This window comes from Suricata suricatta, chromosome 10 (assembly GCF_006229205.1).
Source record: "Suricata suricatta isolate VVHF042 chromosome 10, meerkat_22Aug2017_6uvM2_HiC, whole genome shotgun sequence".
NCBI lineage: Eukaryota > Metazoa > Chordata > Mammalia > Carnivora > Herpestidae > Suricata > Suricata suricatta.
Genome location: NC_043709.1, coordinates 60328028 through 60340113, shown reverse-complemented (window position 1 = coordinate 60340113; position 12086 = coordinate 60328028). Strand labels below are relative to the sequence as shown.

General features: G+C 42.9%; 1 pseudogene; it reads left to right on the top strand.

Annotated features, from left to right (window-relative positions):
• Positions 1-292: 292 nt before the first annotated feature.
• Positions 293-2074, top strand: LOC115305198 (annotated as a pseudogene).
• The last annotated feature ends 10012 nt before the right edge of the window (positions 2075-12086 follow it).

The window sequence follows — 12086 nt, the reverse complement described above, 5'->3', positions numbered from 1 at the left end:
GTTTCTGTGATTTTGGGGCTGCAACAGGTGACATGTGACTTCTGAACTTTGGTTGGTTGGTTGAATATGGGTTCAGTAAATATTTATTGTTTACTATGTCTTAGGCATTATGAAGGGAAGAGCACACGTAAGATGAAATATGAAGGAGCAGCTTTGAAGCCTGAGTACCCGAACTCGGCAGCCTCAACCCAACTCGGCCTTACTCAGCCTCACGGAAGCCGATCAGAGACACTTTGTCCCCTGGGCTTGCTGCAGCACTCTGATTCTAGAACCCTCTTCAATTCCATCTAGAATGCTGATTCAGGCACCCCGCAGATTTTGTCAAAAGCTGGTACGTAGACATACGCTGGAGCACTACGTGGCTAAGATTTCCACTGCTGGAAGGCTGAGCACTCTGGATATAGTGGCCTTGGGTGTGGTCAACACAGTGGGTGCAGGTGTGTATATCCTGGCTGGTGAGGTTTCCAGTGATAAAGCAGGACCATCCATTGTGGTCTGCTTTTTGGTGGCTGCCCTATCTTCTGTGTTGGCTGCTCTGTGCTATGCAGAGTTTAGCGCCCGGGTCCCCCATTCTGCTTCTGCGTATCTGTACAACTATGTCACTGTAGGTGAACTCTGGGCTTTCATCACTGGCTGGAACCTCATCCTCTCCTATGTTACTGGTGCAGCCAGTGTGGCGCGGGCCTGGAGCTTAGCTTTTGACAACCTGATTGGGAACCAGATCTCTGAGACCTTGCATGAGAGCGTCCCACTGAGTGTTCCCCATTACCTTGCAGAATATCCAGACTTCTTTGCCATGGGACTGATGTTGTTGCTCACTGGATTGCTGGCTCTCAGGGCTAGTGAGTTTGTCCTGGTTACTACAATGTTCACGGTGGTGAATGTTTTGGTTCTTGGTTTTGTCATCATCTCTGGCTTCCTTAAGGGGAAACTGCACAACTGGCAGCTTACGGAAGAGGACTACATAATGACTGTGTTTAGTCTCAATGACACTTCTCCCTTAGGCCCTCTGGGCCATGGAGGATTTGTGCCTTTTGGCTTCCAGGGGATTCTCCGTGGAGCAGCTACCTGTTTCTATGCCTTTACTGGTTTTGACAGTATTGTTACCATTGCTGAAGAAGCCCAAAATCTCCAGCGTTCTCTCCCAATGGGCATTGTAATTTCAGTGTTCATCTGCTTTTTGGTATATTTTGGGGTCTCTTCGGCCCTTACGCTTATGGTGCCTTACTACAAGCTTCGACCTGGGAGCCCCTTGCCTGAGGCATTTCTCCATATTGGCTGGGCTCCTGCCCGCTATGTTGTGGCTATTGGAGCCCTCTGTGCTCTTTTGACCAGCATCTTGGACTCTATGTTCCTCCTTCGTTGGATGACCTTCGTGATGGCAGATGATGGCCTCCTTTTCAGTGTCCTTGCCAGGATAGACTCCAAAACAAGCATCCCCATTGTGGCCACTGTGGTCTCGGGCATTATCACAGCATTTGTGACATCTTTCTTTAGACTCACTGATCTTGTGGACCTCATGTCATTTGGAACCCTGTTTACTTACTCCCTGGTGGCTATTTGTATTCTCATTGTCAGATATCAACCTGAATTGAATGATGAAGAAAATGAAGCAGAGGCACAGGAGGAGAATGGGCCTGCAGCAGAGGAGCTGACTCTGTGGGGACTGTTTTATCCAGGCAGCTCCACCCCCACTCCACTCTCTGGCCGGGTTGTCTATGTTTGCTTCTCACTGCTTGCTCTGCTGCTCCTCCTTCTTTGCCTGGTGCTGGTCCAGTGGCCAGTTCTACTGCTTTTTGGAAACCCACTGTTGATTACAGTGGTTGTGCTACTCCTGATGCTCATCACTGGGATCACTGGGGTCATCTGGAGACAGCCACAGAGCCCCACTCTCCTTTACTTTAAGGTACCTGCTCTGCCTTTTCTCCCAATAATGAGCATCTTTATGAATGTTTACCTTATGATGCAGCTGACACTTGGCACCTGGGCCCTATTTGGTGTCTGGATGCTGATTGGATTTGGTATTTATTTTGGCTATGGGATCCACCATGCGTGCAGGATTAACCCCGCGTAAGTTAGTACCATAACTGTAGACCTTGAACTCTGCAGTGCCAGTACATATTCGATTTTACATCATCACGCATGGATGCTATCTGGTTTCCTTGCACAATAATGGAGGGTACTCTTGAGCACAGCATCTATGCGATATTGGTGGGGAAACACTAATAGAGCTCTGTATGTATTGTAAAGGATATGTCTTTGCTCTTTCTCATCTTAAAAATTTTTTTTAACTTATCTGCTTTTTAGTCATGTCTGTAACTGCTTACTGGCTTTAAAAAGTTATTATTAAAAGAAACTGGAAGAAGTGTTTTCATTTTATTTGAGTAAATACCCAGTAATTACTGGATCATAAGGTAATCCTATTTTTAATTTTTTGAGGAACTGCCATACTGGTTCAATAATGGCTGCACCAGCAGCCACCAACAGTGTATGATGGTTTCTTTTTCTCCACATCCTCACCAACACTTGTTATTTTTTGTCTGTTGGTTTTAGCCATTCTGACAGGTGTAAAGTGATAACTCATTGTAGTTTTCAATTACATGTCCCTGTTATTTAGTGATGCTGAGAATCTTTTCATGTGTCTGTTGGTGATCTGTGTGTCTTCTTTGGAGAAATGTCAATTCAGGTCCTCTGTCCATTTTTAAATTGGATTATTTGTTTGTTTTTTTGGTGTTGAACTATGTAAGTTCTTTATGTATTTTGGATATTAATCCCTTATTGGATATATCATTTATGAATATCTTCTCCCATTCAGTAGGTTGCCTTTTTGTTTTTTTGATAGTTTCCTTTGCTGTCCAAAAGCTTTTCACTTTCACTAATTTTCACTTTCACTACTGATACATGAACAAATAAAGATGTGATACACACACATACATACACACACACACAAGGGGATATTACTCATCCATAAAAGAGAATGAAATTTTGCCATTTGCAATGACACGGATAGAGCTAGAGTATATTATTATTATTATTATTATTATTTATTAGAGAGAGTGCACAAGGCAGGGAGAGGGGAAGAGGGAGAGATAGAGAGAATCTTAAGCAGGCTCCCTGCTCAGGGGCTCAGTCCCATGGCCCTGGGATCATAACCTGAGCCAAAATCAAGAGTCAGATGCTCAACTGACTGAGCCATCCTGAAGCCCCTAGAGTGTGCAAAATAAGTCAGTCAGAGAAGACAAATACCATATGATTTCACTCATATGTGGAATTTAAGAAATAGAATAAATGAGTAAACAAAAAGAGAGACAAAAAAGAAAGCCCCCTAGATTTTTAAATACAAGGAACAAACTGGGTGGTTACCAAAGGAGAGGTATTGGGGAAAAGGGGGAGAGAGATAAAGGGAATTAAGAGTGGACTTATCTTGATGAGCACTGAGAAATGTATGGAATTGTTGAAGAATTATATTGTACTCCTGAAACTGTATGTTAATTATACTTTGCTAAAAAAAGTAAACTAGAAAGAGACCAAAAAAAGGATAACTAAAATATGGTCCCTTCCCTTGAGGAGCTTATAGTCTGTTTTTTTTTAATGTTTATTTATTTATTTTGAGAGAGAGAGGGGGAGAGAGAGAGAGAGAGAGAGAGAGAGAGAGAGAGAGAGAATGAATGCATGGGAGAGAGGGGCAGAGAGAGAAGGGGAGTGAGAATCCCAAGTAGGCTCTGTGCTGACAGAGATGTGGGGCTTGATCTCACAAATTGTGAGATCATGACCTGAGCCAAAATCAAGAGTCAGATGCTTAACCGACTGAGACATCTGGGCACCCCAGGAACTTATATTCTAATACAAGGGGTAAAGCATAGCTGCAACACAAAGTAGAAAGTTTTGTCATTAGTAATATACAAATAAAGTGTCTTGGAAATTCAGAGTGGAGGATGATCGTTTGTGGCTGGCACAGTGGGGAGGGTTGATTGATGAAATCAGAGAAGAGTTTGTTGAGGAATGGCATTTGAGTTGACTCTCTTTAAGGACAGATAGGATTTTGCCATAAGTGGGCAGCTGGGAGAGATGTAGCAGAGAGAACAACACTAGGAAAAGTACAGGAAAATTGAGCAGAGGCTTGACTATCTAAGAGGGCAAGAGACCATGCACAGATGGATTGGAGCCAGAGCCTTCCTCTGAAGACAAAGCACTTTGGCTTTAAACCTACCACCCGTGTTGAAAATCCCTGGGATTGGTTTTTCTACTTGCTGATATCTGTATCACTGGAATTTAAAGTTTTTCAACTACTGTCTGCTTTGGTCCACTTGTCCAGAAAGTGCACAGATGAGAGCCAGGTGTCCTGGGGTTAGTCTTGTTTCCACCACTAACTAGCAATGTGACTTCGAGCAAGCCACTCAGTTCCTTCAAGCTCTGCTTATTTATCTGTAACACAAGAGATCAGAATTGATAATTTCTTTTTTTAAATGTTTTTATTTTATTTTTGAGAGAGAGAGAAAGTTGGGGAGGGGCAGAGAGAGAGAGACATAGAATCTGAAGCAGGCTCCAGGCTCTGAGCTGTCAGCACAGAGGCTGACCCAGGACTCATGGACCATGAGATTATGACCTGAACTGAAGTCAGAAGCTTAACCGACTGAGCCCAGGTGCCCCAGAACAGATAATTTCTAAAGTTCCACTTAGTTAAAAAATTCAAGGATTTTCTGTTTTTTTCTGTCCTGTTATTCTCTCAACTAGGTCTCTCTACTGCACAAAAACTGAACCTGTATCCTGCCCACTTTTCACGACAACCCATTGTTGGAGCAGTAGAGGTACAATAAATAACACTCATGCCCCCCTTCCTATGTTTAGAACCAATCGATAATCAAGATATAGAGACAGGTGGTAAACTGTCTGCTTTAGATCAGCAGCCTAGTTGGCTTGCTAATACAGCATCACTAATTTAGACAGACTTACTCCTCATCACAAGTAGTGCTGAGCACCCCTGACATCCTCCACAGTGGAGAGCCTGCTTTTGTTAGATTTTCTTATATATGAGCAGGTTAAATGCATGTGTCCTGTGGGCAGGTCGTTTCTGGGTAAAAAAAGAAAACCAACAAAAAACTGGAAGAGGCTGAGCTAGGCATGCTCAGTGCTGTCTCTTCAACTCACTAATCAGTCACAGTGAGAGAGGGGGTGTGGAGAGAGGCCAGGAATAGGACTCTGCTCAGTGGTTCTCAAACGTCAGTGGGTGTCACCTCATCTGAAGGGCTTGTGAAAACAGATTGCTGGTCCCCGCTCCAGTGTTTGGAATTTAGTAGGTCTGCATAGTGGGGGGTGGGGGGGACGGGGCTCAGGAACTTCTAACAAGTTCCAGGTGATGCTGAAGCTGCTGGTCCAGGAACCACACTTTGAAAACCAAAGCTCTTGCTGAAGCCCTTACACATGTAAAGATGAAGTGAGAGGAACAAAGGGACCCTTTTAACATTTGCCTTCATTTACTGAAACATTTAGATTAAAATACCATTGTTAATCCTTTCACAGTGGGTAAATCATAGTGAATCGTCTCATAGTGTATGTGCATATCAAACCACTGCGACGTCCACTTTACATATCTTTACAATTTTGTATGTCAATTATACCTTCCTCACTAAAGCTGAAATAAAAAAATAAAATACCACGGTTATGCGTCTTTATTTTCCCCCCTAGATTGTAGGTCATAGGTAAGGAGTGTATCTTGTTCACTCCCTCAGAGCATCCACCTGGGGGCCAGGCACATAATGAACATTTCATGTTAAACTGAATTGAGCCTTACATGTGTCTTTGTTCTGGAAAATTCTCCTTCCTTTCATGCTAGCACAGTGCTACTCTTTTTAAAATTTTTTTTAATTTAATTTTTTATTTTTATAGTTTATTGTCCAGTTGGTTTCCATATAACACCCAGTGCTCTTCCCCACAAGTGCCCCTCTCCATGACCATCACCCTCCTTCCCTCTCCCCCTCCCCCTTGAACCCTCAGTTTGTTTTCAGTATTCAAGAGTGTTTCATGATTTGCCTCCCCTCCCTCTCCCTAACTCTTTCCCCCCCCTTCCCCTCCCCATGGTCCTCTGTTAAGTTTCTCCTGTTAGACCTATGAGTGAAAACATATGGTATCTGTCCTTCTCTGGCTGACTTATTTTGCTTTTTGCTGCTCCTTTAAGACTATTTCCGAGGACAGTCTCCTTGACAAACAGCATTTCTCTCCATTCAGAACCCAGCATCTAGAACTGTGCTCAGGCACTCCACTTTTGCCTTTGTTTGGCCATGCCTGAGTTCTGGTGACTTCTGTCCTGTCTGTTCCATCACAGTGGAATCTTGCTCAGGGCAAGAGGGGGGGAGGTTTTCTCCTTCCTCTAGACCTAGCAGAAAGAACGCTGTTGTTCATTCAAAGAGCAACGGGGAAAATACAGCCCTGGGGCAGGAGAATGCCTGAACCGACCTCCTCTGGTCCCTCTCCATCTATTCCCATGGGATTTGAGGAGGGGCAGGAAGTAGTGAAATTGATAGAAGACCCAACCCATTCTACCTGACTCCACAGAATCCTTGAAGTCTAGACTGACTTCAGCGTGGGCACAACAGGCATCTTTCTTGAAGTAGTCAGAGTTCTATGCTTTGGAATAGAAGGGCCAGTGTTTTTCTATTTATGTACGGGGCCTGCCCTGGGAGAGGGGGATAGGAATTTCTCATATTTGCAACAGGGGACAGTTGACTCCAGGGAAGCCTATTGGAGGGAGATTACCCATTTACTTACCAACCCCTTTGGATGTCTTTTTTGAGAGACTGCTGCAACAACCTTGTGAGATCATCTAAGTTCTTTGGGGGTAGACCATTTATACTGCATGGGGAGAAAAATTGGACTGAAATGAGAGGAATTAGGAACTGGATAAGGATTGAGACATCCTGACTTTGGAAGGGAAGGCATGAGTAAAAACTGAGAAAGAGGTATTGGCCAAGAGACACTTCCTGGAGGAGGATGCCTATGAAGAAATTTGGGAAATAAAAGAGGGATAGGTGAGCTGGAAAAGAAATGGAACAGTAATTCTAGGCTACACGGACCTTTAAGAGTCATGAAAGAATGTATTTTTTCACATTTGAAGGGACTTTATGAGCCAGGTTTATATTGTGTATTGTGCCACGGAATGAGATTTCTGAACCAGGAAGGGATGAGATATGATTCTCATTGCCACCTGGAGGATAGACAGACAGAAGGATATAGATAGACAGACTCTTCCTGGGAGACGCTTGTAGAAACTACTATAGTCATCTAGATCCTTGCTCTTCAAAGTGTGGTCCATGGACCACCAGCGTGAGCATCCCCTGAGAGCTCATTAAAAATGCAGAATCTTAGGCTCCAACTCAGACCTGCTGAATCTGAATCTGCATTTTTAATAAGCTCACAGGTGATTTGTATTTTCCTTCAGGTTTGAGAAGCACTGACCTTAGATGATCAATGATAGGTGTCTGTCCTCATGCGAGCACCACAGGGGCCTGAAAACTTTGGAACTGGGAGCTTAAGGGTAGGGGCCTAGGCTGGGGAAATAGAGTTTGGGGAAGAGGGAGAAGTGTGGGCCTTGGCTCCCCTCCTGTCTCCAGGCCTCCCACGCCAGTCACTATGCCAGGGTTTGGCACTCTGCCCACTTTGGGAAAATGCCTTGCTGTGCCCACGCTGGAGTCTGCCTGGTCCTCAGGGGCTTCCCTGGGGCAAGCATTGCGTGGGTCATGACTGCTGCCAATTTTGTTTCCCCTACTTCATATGATGGACTGAAAGAGACTGGGGAGGTCATATTAGTCATGCCCCGCCGCAGGGTTATACTGTCCCTTAATCAAATGAGTGATAATTTGGTGATACTAATTGAGGAGACTATGGGGGTTGGAGGGATTAAAATAGGAGTTCTTAACTGTCATGGCAGTTAGGATATTATCATGGTATTTTCATGTCTCAAAGATATTTTCATCTTTCAAAAGTTTAAGGAGGGGCCAGATGACTGGATAAAGGGTTATATCCTGGTAGGGACCAAATTAATTCTTTTAAAGGGATCTTTTGATGCTTTTTAATGGGTTAATAGCAAAATACATGAGATAAGTAATTCCAGAGACCTAGGGTGATAGGTAATAGAACAATTTTTATCTTGTGGGCATTTGAGAATTTTCTTAAGCTTTTGAGGGTTTGTGTACCTCGCCCCCCACCAGAATGAATGATAAGGAGAGGCCAGTGCTGAAGGAAAACAGACTGAGGTTGAACATAAGGAAACATGTTCTGAGATTAGAGGGTGACCAGGAGAGGTGGGAAGGTTCCGTCTTTCTGGCTGTCTCACTTGGGTTTGGAAGGCCTCAGATGAGCTCTTGCCCAGAATCAGGGAAATGCACAGAATGAACTCTCACTATCTTTTTTATCCCAAGAATTCTCCAGTCAACTCCTTAAATGAGAGACTGAGGTGGATGTGCAGGGTATGTAAAGCAGTAAGACATGGGGGGAATGATGAATGACAGAAGAAAAAAGCAATCTTATTAGAGCACTGAAATCTAAACATTTTAAATCAGGGCTTGGATTTAGGAGAATAAGTTGCATTTTAGAGCTCAAATAAGAGTTTTAGGTTTCCATGTCCTTCCACTCTCCAGGTATTTATGTTGTTTCATTGATGAGATTTTAAAAACTCACAAGGGAAAAGAGCATCTCTTTTAGTTATAACTTCTTTTTAAAAAAATTATTTATTTAAATTCAAGTTAGTTAACATACAGTGTAGTATCAGATTCATCACTTACATATGACACCCATTGCTCATCCCAACAAGTGCCCTCCTTAATGCCCATCTCCCATTTAGCCTACCTTCCCCACTTCCCTTCCAGCAATCCTCAGTTTGTTCTCTGTATTTGAGAGTCTCTTATAATTTGCCTCCCTCTCTGTTTTTATTTTATTTTTCCTTCCCTTGGTCATCTGTTGTGTTTCTGAAATTCCACATATGAGTGAAATCACATAATATTTGTCTTTTTCTGCCTGACTTACTTCACTTAGCATAATACTTCTTTATATCTCCAATACCCACAGAGTTATGATGAAAATAATAGCTATCATATGCTGAGTACTAAGCCCTATACTTTGTTCCAAACACTTTATATCATCACCTACTTAGTACAAAAGTTCTGTGAGGTGACTATTGTTATCCTCATTTTACAAAAGTTGAATCTAAGGCTCAGAGAGGTTAAGGCATTTGTGCAAAGTGAGTCATATGCTAGGATTTGTACTAAGTTTGAGCAAAACTCTTGCTGCTAACCCCTAACCTGTAGTCTGCACGGAGTAGCGGCTTAGTAAGGGATAGATGACCATTGAAACTCGATGGCATAGAGGCAATTGAAAGACAGTAGATAATTCCAAATAGTGAATAATGAAAAAACAATTTCTATTTGTTTTGTGGCATGGAGTCAGAGACACACTTAGTGACACATGCAAGCTTCTACTCAGACATTCTCTCATTCACCTTCACTGTGCCCCGCCCCGCAGTCGGGAGCTTGGGAAGGGGGAGAGGCTGCGTGTATTATGTTCATACAGCAACTCATTGAAAGTCATGTGTGTGTGCGTACTATATGGACATAAGTGTTTGAATTCGAGTGGAAATATGCACCAAGGAGTGGGGTACGTTTATCTCCATAGGTCTATAAACATGAATGTATTTGTTAGACTTCTTGGGTATGGTGTGTGTGTGTGTGTGTGTGTGTGTGTGTGTGTGTGTGTGTGTGTACAAATCCTGAAGGAGTTAAACCAGCTATAAGGAACTGGCTGCCTTCCACCCCTGGCCCTGGTTGATGTGTTTGTACCAAACCCTGATATTTATTTTCATCACCTCTCAAGGGAACCTCAATGAGTTTTCTTTCTGGGAAGTTTATGGCTAAGATGCTGGGCTGCTTTGGGGCCCCTATAAATCTGGTATAATCAGAGGAGGTTTGTAGAGAAAGAGAAACAGCAGCCGCTAGGCAATCCCCTCTTGTCTTTTACTTTCTAGCCTAACACACAGCTGCCCTTGTGTGTGCACCACCCACGTAACCCCCTCCCCTCTCCCAGAACCCCTGGATGGAAGGTACTAAGAGGAGTCATTTCATTTACTTCTTTGCTTCCAAGTGGGACTCTCTATTTGAGCCATCCCAGAAAAAGAACAAAAAATTATACTAATTAAGGAATGCAGGGTTGAGATTGTGAGAAACTAGTCATTTGTGAAACTAATTTCATAGAAAGCAATGAGCTTTGACAGAAGCAGCAATGGTAAGAGGGGTTGAATGTCTCTGTTTACTTCTTTGGAAAACTTGAAGCAAAGCTACTGGAAGCCGGAGGCAGGGTGAGTGGCACATGGTTCAAAGGCAAACACGGCACAGGAACTCCCCTCCTCCAGCTTCCAATGCCGGTAGTTGGGAGATTTTTTTATGAGGGATTTTTATGACAAACTTTACTTTACATTTGACATTTAACAGCATCTCTTGTCCAGAGAAGGAGGGAATATAGATATTTATTGACAGAGAATGTCAGATGATGGAGAAAAATTGACTATGGAGACAGAAGGAGGAGGAGGGGGTTTCTCCCTTTCTCCAGGTATGCAAATTACCTAACTTAATTTGTGTAGCATATGCTTTTCTGTGCTTTGTGCTTTTCTCAGTAATGAGATTAAGAAATCATTTCATTGTTAATAAAGAACTCAGTGGGGGGAGAGAGGAGACAAGAGACATATAGATGGAGGCGTAATGGGCACCCTGTCCCTTTTGAACCGTATACCCCTTAAATAAGACCAGACACAAGACAAATGGGGATAAATGGAACCCAAGCTGGGGCCCAGGTCCCAGCTCCTCTCTTTTCTGTCCAAAGCCTCTAGCTTCTGCAGTTTTATCTTACATTTCATTTGTCCTTACATTTACTCTCTAATGATAAATAGAATTCAATATCAAATGACACCCAAAGTCAAGAAATCCTTCCCAGTAGCGACATCTTTTTCTTGGAATTCCATCCCCCAACCTCTGACTACTGAATCCTACACAATCATCATGGTCCAGTTTAAACTTAAAATTTTAAGAAATGTTTTATTTTTTTGTTTTCAGAGAGAGAGAGAGAGAGAGAGAGAGAGAGAAAATGCATGGAGGAAGGACAGAGAGAGACACACAGAATCTTAGGGCTCCAGACCCTGAGCCATCAGCACAAAGCTTGATGTGGGGCTCGAATCCATGAACCATGAGATCATGACCTGAGCTGAATGAAGTCAGATGCTCAAGCAACTGAGACACCCAGGTAGCCCCATCATGTTCCAGTTTAAATGTTACCTCCTGGGGTGCGCTCAGTCAGTTAAGCGTTAGGTTTCGGCTCAAGTCATGATCTCACGGTTTGTGGGTTCGAGCCCCGCGTCGGGCTCTGTGCTGACATCTAGCTCAGAGCCTGGAGCCTGCTTCAGATTCTGTATCTCCCCCTCTCTCTAACCCTCCCCTGCTCGCACTGTCTCTGTCTCTCCAAAATAAATAAAAACCATAAAAAAATGTTACCTCCTGCCTAAGCCTGCCTGGATAACCTGCATCAGGAGGAATTTATTTCTTCTGATGTCCTCCACTCTTTGTGTCAGTCTTTCTGCACACTGTCATCAGTGGTAGTTACTGTATGTCTTCCCTTTCTCCCTCACTCAACTGTAAGCTTCTGGAAAGGGGGGACTGTGCCCTGTATATTTTTATATTCTCTCTGTAGTGCTTAACACAGAGCTAAAAAATTGTTAAATAAATTTTGTGCATGGTATACAGTTGTAGGGAAAGAGGACATGGGTAGAGATGTAGAATAAGGACATTATGAGTATTGATTAAGGATATTATTATTAATAAAAGGACATGATACTTCCAGGTATAGATCAAATTTTTATCCCACCAGTAGATTTATTCCCATATGGTTGATTTATCCATGATTCATTCTTTCTCTCATTCAAATATAGAGTTTTCCTAGTGGGAAATAGACCATAAAGAAGAAAACAAATGTTCAAATAATTACAGACTGTGATAAGCACTCAAAGGAAATAAAAAAGATCTTGTGATAAAGAATAACAGGGAATTTTCTTT